The sequence below is a fragment of the Ceratosolen solmsi genome, unplaced genomic scaffold, assembly GCF_000503995.2.
Source record: "Ceratosolen solmsi marchali unplaced genomic scaffold, CerSol_1.0 scaffold33, whole genome shotgun sequence".
Lineage (NCBI taxonomy): Eukaryota > Metazoa > Arthropoda > Insecta > Hymenoptera > Agaonidae > Ceratosolen > Ceratosolen solmsi.
Window position 1 is genome coordinate 380,366 of NW_011948438.1, and position 7,276 is coordinate 387,641.

Consider the following 7,276-nt stretch of genomic DNA (forward strand, 5'->3'; position numbering starts at 1 on the left):
AAGTTATTGGGTAGAATTATATTAGTAAATTTATAACTCGTACGATGATATATCGAAATAAAAACGAATGATGTTATATATATATATATATATATGAGAATATTGAATTATATCGAAGAACGAAGTTATTTTATCAATACAGAAATGTATATCGATGTAGTTGTAATGTCTAATGATATAGATGTAATGTAATGTATATTGATATATATATATTTCGTGGAATTAGAATATTTACAATTCATTTTGTTTTACCTTATATTCAAGCGTTGATCATTTCCAACTTATTTGGAAAAAAATTATAAATTCAAATTTTGTGAAAACAAGAATTTGTATGTACAGGAGTTTAGAAAATATTCCAAAATTACGTTCGTAAATTATTTTCAATACGAGTTATTGTTATATTATAATGTGTATTTGAAGTTATGATTTTTTTTTTCACGAAAGCATATACTCCCAGATTATTTGCTAATAATTATTTTGTAAACGAAAAGTAGCTAAATATTTATTAACTTATGTTTAAAAATTAATGATTTTAGTATATCGATAATCAGTCACCCATTAATTAGAAACAATACTGCATATAGACTGCATTTAACTGTATTTGTCGACTTTTGAATGCACGTTAATTTTTGAGCTTTTGACGATATAATTTTCAAAATGCAGTGAAGTTGTCCTCGTCGTTCGAAGCCATTAATTCTTCACGATCGATATTCATCGACTTGGCTAATTTTAAATTTTAACATAATTCAGAATTTAAAATATTACTATAAAAGCTATTTCTTCAAGGAATAAAGAATAAGAGAAAATCGAGATTTTCAGCAAATGACATTAAGCTTATGCCTACGATATTATATATTACATTAATATTCGTTACGATTTATGTTATATTATGTTATTTATTATAAAGATTATATTAATTCAAACATCAGTCCATCCATACTTTGTTTCATAACAAACCAAACGCTATTATTATTATAAAGGATATATCTCTCATGTATCTTTCAAGATAAATTAATCTGCGTAGAATTTAATTATTGATGTCTATTTATAATCACTTATATTTTCAAAGCTTTTGTCAAAGTGTCAAAAAAATAGTATTTATATGTAATTAATTTCAGATTGACATCAGTGATTCTTGAAGAACAAAATTTATTGAGACGTATATTGCAAAATTTACTAATTAATAGTTTATTTATTAATTCGGAAAGGACCGAAATATTATTGGATATCGCTTGGCCAATAGAATTAAAGTAAATCGATGGTAATTGTTGACTGGATGAACGTGCTAACGCACTCATGCCTTGTTAAAATATAAAAATTATCATATTTCATATAGTATCCGATATCATCAATGTTGATTGATGAACATCTATTTTATTTTTATTATATTTCTGATTTTACATGAATATAGCTTGAAATAATGGAGATTAAAAGTGTAAATATTTTTATTGAAATTCATGCTTTATAATAAATACGTATATTATGTATTATTTATCAATTTATCTAGGCTTTATTGTAATATTTTGAAGTTGTCGATGATTTTAATAAATGTTGTTTAATTCTGTATGATATTGTATTATTTAATTATTTCTATAATCTTCGTTGTTTTATCTTATCTAAAATACTACACTTATCAAAGCTTTAAAATTATAATAATAATAATCACCGACATTTTTTAAAAGTTCATTTTAACCATACTGACATACATTCTAAAAACACACCCGAAAAGAAAATCATAGATTCTACTGTAAGTTTTAAAATGATTAAACAATATGTTAAGTTTTTTTTAAGTACGTCCGCGCTGTCGCTATATTATGGATATCGCATAAGATGTCAATGGTATTCGACGGAATTAAAAATGTTTATAAACGAAGCTTAATACAAAATCGTATACATAAGCAACATGGATTTGAGAATTTCGTGAATTATAATCGATGTTGCAGAATAGATTAGATATCGTCGAATTGATAATACACGATTGTTAGCGATATTATGACTGAGAAATTTATTGGGCAGGCTGAATTATGGGATACATAATGTTTAAAAATTCATTGCTATAAATTATAATTAATAAATATTGTGGAAAACAAACCTATAATAATAGCCCGGGTAAAAGGGAAAAAATTCGTAAAATTGATTTTAAATCATTATTATTCCAAAGAAACAAACAAAAATGAAAAGAAAAAGAAAAGAAAAGGAAATTGTTCATTGGCCTTTACAAATATACTACTATAATACAACGTTTGTTTTAAATAAATAAATTGACATTGCAGAAGTCATTATTGGACTCGATGACCAAAGTACCTCGCGAATGAATGCAATTGTTCGTTATGGGGGAAGGTGAGGTGAAGCATAATGGACATAGGTGTTTAGTGACTGTGGGTCGATTGGCGTGGTGATGGAGTTTGGGGGAGGGGGGTGGGTGTCACATCGCCTCTTGGAAATGGGGAAAGAGGGGCTGCTGTTTTATCATTTATTCGCGTTGGCTGCTTAGGGAGGCCGAGCGCGGCTTGACAAATGTTTTATAAATAAATGGCACCTTAATCGAGTCGGCGCATCCGTAGCGCAACGGCTCAAACAAAAGGAAGGCGCCCGCCGTCTTTCGGGGCCTGGCGGCGAAAAATCTTGCGAGGGCGTCACTGTTGTGGTGGGGTAGAAAGCGATTAGGTATCGTTTTTCATCCTCTTTGAGCCGGCGACTCTTAAATATAAAAGTTTACGCATCTGATGTCTATTCGCGTCGGGTCGGGCGCGAGGCAGTTAATATCGCGGCGACTATTTCGCCGCCTCCTTCCTTTCCCTTTGTCCTCGCTCCCTCTCTCACTCTCTGTCCCACTCTGTCCCTCCCGTCGCCTGAGAGCGAAAAAGAAAAGAAGCGTGGCAATGACGCGGCCAATTTGTAGCCGAGTGTCACAGCTTCTCGGGAGGATGACGTTGGGAGGGTGAAGAGTGAGCGCGCGCGCGCGCGCAACCCAAGCTATTTCTATTTTTGTTGGAGGTGGTGGTGCCTGGCGCCGCGAAATGTCCTACGACCTTTCCCTCTCCCCCTCCCTTCGTTGCCCCAACCGGCAAGGGCCCCGCGCGCGCGCTTTACCCATGTAAAATATGAAATGAAAAAGCAAAGTTATTGGCTTTTTATGCGACTTTGTGAAAACAATATTTTTCGCTTCTTTGCTTATAAATGTAAGAGTGCAGCGAGAATTTAGAGAGCTAATATGGCGAGGGGCGGCGCCGCGTATTTCGGTTAACCATACAATTTACATGTGCGTTCTACGTGCTCACGCCTATCTTTAAATTTAGGGTGATCAAAGCGACACTTTGTAAAATCATTTTACGAGCAATGGGTCGCTTAATATTATGTAAAGTTGAAGAGCCGCCGTCGCACGATTAAAGAAGCAATTCTTACTTTCGGCACTATGATTTCAAAATACACAATGTTTCGCGATGTTATTACCTGTCGGAATGAAATGTTAAAGGGATTATTAGTTGAGAGGCGTCGTTTAAATTAACAATCATAGCCACTGTCGTAGTGTACTACGAATTACAGATGCGTTGCGACTCGTTACATTGCGACTGGGTAATTTCACGCGTTAATTAATGTCGTTCGGCAAATACATTTGTAAAAAATATGGAATCGTCATTCATTATGAAGTGCCGTTTCGTCAATGCGAATACCCTCGCACAATACAAGCAGCCAAGGATCATGAAGTTTATGCCTCTGTCGAGATTGTATAAATTTCGATTTTATTATTGATTACGATGATATTTCTACAATTTATCGTTTTATCGTTGAACTTACGTTTCTTTATTCTCTCTCTCTCTCTCTCTCTCTCTCTCTCTCTCTCATTTTTTTCGTATTTTTTTTTTATGTGGTTATCGGTGCACGTGTACGGGCACGGATTATCGCAAAATTCTTTCTCAGCACGCTGTATTACCAAAAATTTGTTAAAATAGCATTATTTATGTATGCATTTTATTTTGTTTAAACACGTAATAGTGCCCTAGAAATAATATAAATAAAACGAACAACGCGTATTATTTATTTTACGTTTAAATAATGTCATTATCAGAATAAAATTATTTTGAAATATATTGATGATAAAAAGATTTATCTTTCGCATATATATATACATATATATATATATATATATATATATATATATATATATATATATAATTGACACGTGAATACATAAAATGACGGTCTTTCGTTAAAACAATAAACCATTACAAATTAAAAAATTTCATAATTCAGAATGTTAAGATGTGATCGATATAAGCTAACGAATGCACTTGGATATCACATTATTATTAAGTTGCGTTCGAATTAAGAATTTTACATAATGGTCTTTAAAGTTTTGAGGGGGCTGGGGTGGGGACATCATAAACTGAACCAAACATCGTCGGCTACGTCTTTTTATACATCGCCGTAATTTAATTATAAATTGTAAAATATAAAATAAATAATGGCGGCTTTTCAATTGAATATTATTTACGATATTATCAAGTGGCTCGACGTACGTACGCAGCCTTCAAAAAATTAATTGTTAAAGTATAATCCTTATTATATTAGGAGATGCTATGAAGCGTTCGAATTTAGGTCAAGTATGAAGTGTGAATAACAAGTATTTTATCGAAGCCGAATACATAAAGTTATTGATTAATCGTGATATTTTAATGGTCATAGCCCTAAAATAGTAAGTAGTAGTAAAATGTAACAAACATCCGATCAATTATTAACGAAGCTAGGAATTATACATGTGTAATAATAAGCCATTAAAAATAAATTATCATTTATATTGTTAAGAAGTGACATTATTTTCGTATTGCCGAATAAAAATAACGCTCGCGTAAACGTAAACGTAACCTCGGCGATTATGACATTAACGAGACAATAACGTATCATCCGATCAAATAGCATGGGCAACCGTCAGCAAATCATCAACCTCGTGAAAGACTCGACTTTTACCTAAGTTTTCTCATAAAGATTTTTCCCCAATTAAACAAGCTCCGCGCTTTTTCCATTCGCGGCCCACGTCCTCCGAGCTCCGCGAGCCTCGGGGACACACGTACACAGGCACTCTGCTCCAACGATGCTGCGACAAACGCAGGACTCTCTGGTTACGAGATCCCATCTAATTCTCGATCCGCGTGCATCGTAAACGCCAATCTCGACGGCCGACGGGACCGCAAGCCCAAGCTCACGCTCAGCTGGCGAGCTTTTACTCGTGGCAGCGGCCCCGCCGCGCGTGACCCAATTCGCCCGGGGCGTAGTTGAATTCCGAGAGCGAGAAGAGCGGATAGTGGTAACTGCTGGAGGAACGGCGCCTTCGCGTTGCTGTCGCGCCACAGTAAATGGGGCGCGCGTGTCGAAAGCTCGAGGGACGAAAGCCCGGGACGATGGAACGAGAGGCGGTGCGACGGCTCGACTAGGTCCTACGAAGCGCCGAGGCGCGCTCGCGTATTTTGCCGTTCGTCACGTAGTCGCTCGTGCCGAATGTCCGTTTTTCCCGGCGTAGGCCACACGTCGCCAAGTCCACCCAGCCCCCTAGCCCCCTCCCGCCCCCTTCCCATCCGCCCTTCCCTCATTACGTTCTAATTTGAACCCGCGGCCGATAATAATTCGCCAGATGCGGGCGGCGCCCGACCCCCACCCCTCGCTACTTTGGACTCGCTCGCCACTCCTGCGCTCCTTTCTTCCCGCCTCCCTCGCCTTCTTGCAATCGTTCAACTCGGGATTTGGAAATTAATATCCGTACGGCTAGCGTTTAAGTGCAAGCGCGGCCAATCGCACTTGGCTGATCCTCGAGAACGGTCCCCCGCGAGCGGCACACTCCGTCATCACGATTCTCCGAGTCATTGGATCGCTAAGAGTAAACGGTGGCGCGCTCAAGGCATTATAATATTCGCGGAGGAGTCGAGTGCTTTGGAAACTCGCGAGATTGGACTTATGGCAAATGCCAACGAGAATTTAGAGAGAGAGAGAGAGAGAGAGAGAGAGAGAGAGAGAGAGAGATACGGGGGGATGTAGTATGTAGCGCGCGTGGATTTTTAAATGAATATCCTGCAAGGTAAGCCGCCTTTTGTGCTGGCGCTGCGTTGATAATAATTCTCGAGCACTTTCTTCGCTGTAATAGTTGGACATAACATGACGACATGCAAATTTTATAATCGTGATGGTTATGCGTGGAGCTTAGGGTATAATAATTATGAAGAAACGTGCATTAAATATTAAATTGTGTGGAAATTCGGGAAATAATATGTCGTGCAGTGCACGTATTCAGTGAAGCACTTTTCCGAATTTTATCAAAATCAATCTTTTGTTATCAAATCATCAATATATATATATATATATATATATATATGATTTTTTGCGAACTTTTTTACCAATTCTTTGAAAATGCAACTTTAAAGCACTTTCACGTCAGCGTCACATAATATTCTGGCACGTGGGGCAAGAATAAAATTACTAAACATATAGAAATTGTATCGAGACATATATATATAATAAAACAAAATAAATATACATTAAGAATTTTATTAAAATAACGATAGAAATATAATTTATAAAAATCACGATTTCAATATTTACTTAATTCAATGTAGATGGATATACGCTTTGTGCGTAAAATTTCAACTACTCATTGGAAAATATTATCTCCCTTTTCATAACATTACTTCTTAACAATATTCTATAATGCTTATAATTAATATATAATTTTCTAAAAAGATACACAAAATAATAAAGGATATTGTGCAGGATAGCGTTTTGTCCGTGGAATGAAAAATTACAAAATCTGCAATAATTTCTTTTTATGACGAAAAGCACGAGAGAGATCTATCACTCCAGCTTTCATTTATTATAATATATAACCATTATATTTAATTATTTAAAGTAATAATAATAATAATAATAATAATAATAATAATAATAATAATAATTAAAATTTCTATCGTGCACGCCGTGTGACACCTGCGTGGAACATTCTTAAAAAAAGGTTTTCATTAGGATGTGAACTTAGAGCGAGGAGAGAGAGGGCGATGCGATTTTTTTTCTCAAGAAAAGCCGCATAACCGTCCTCCTCTAACGGTCAAAATCATTTTTCATTATCCTCTCATCCCTCGATATGTTAATTTACAATTTCATTCACGCAATGTAATACTCTAATGATTTTCACACGAGGGTGAGGGATATGGATATAGATATAGCGAAAAGAGTGTGTGTGCGCGTGCGTGCGTGTGTGTGTGTGTGTGTGTGTGTGTGTGTGAGAAGTAGA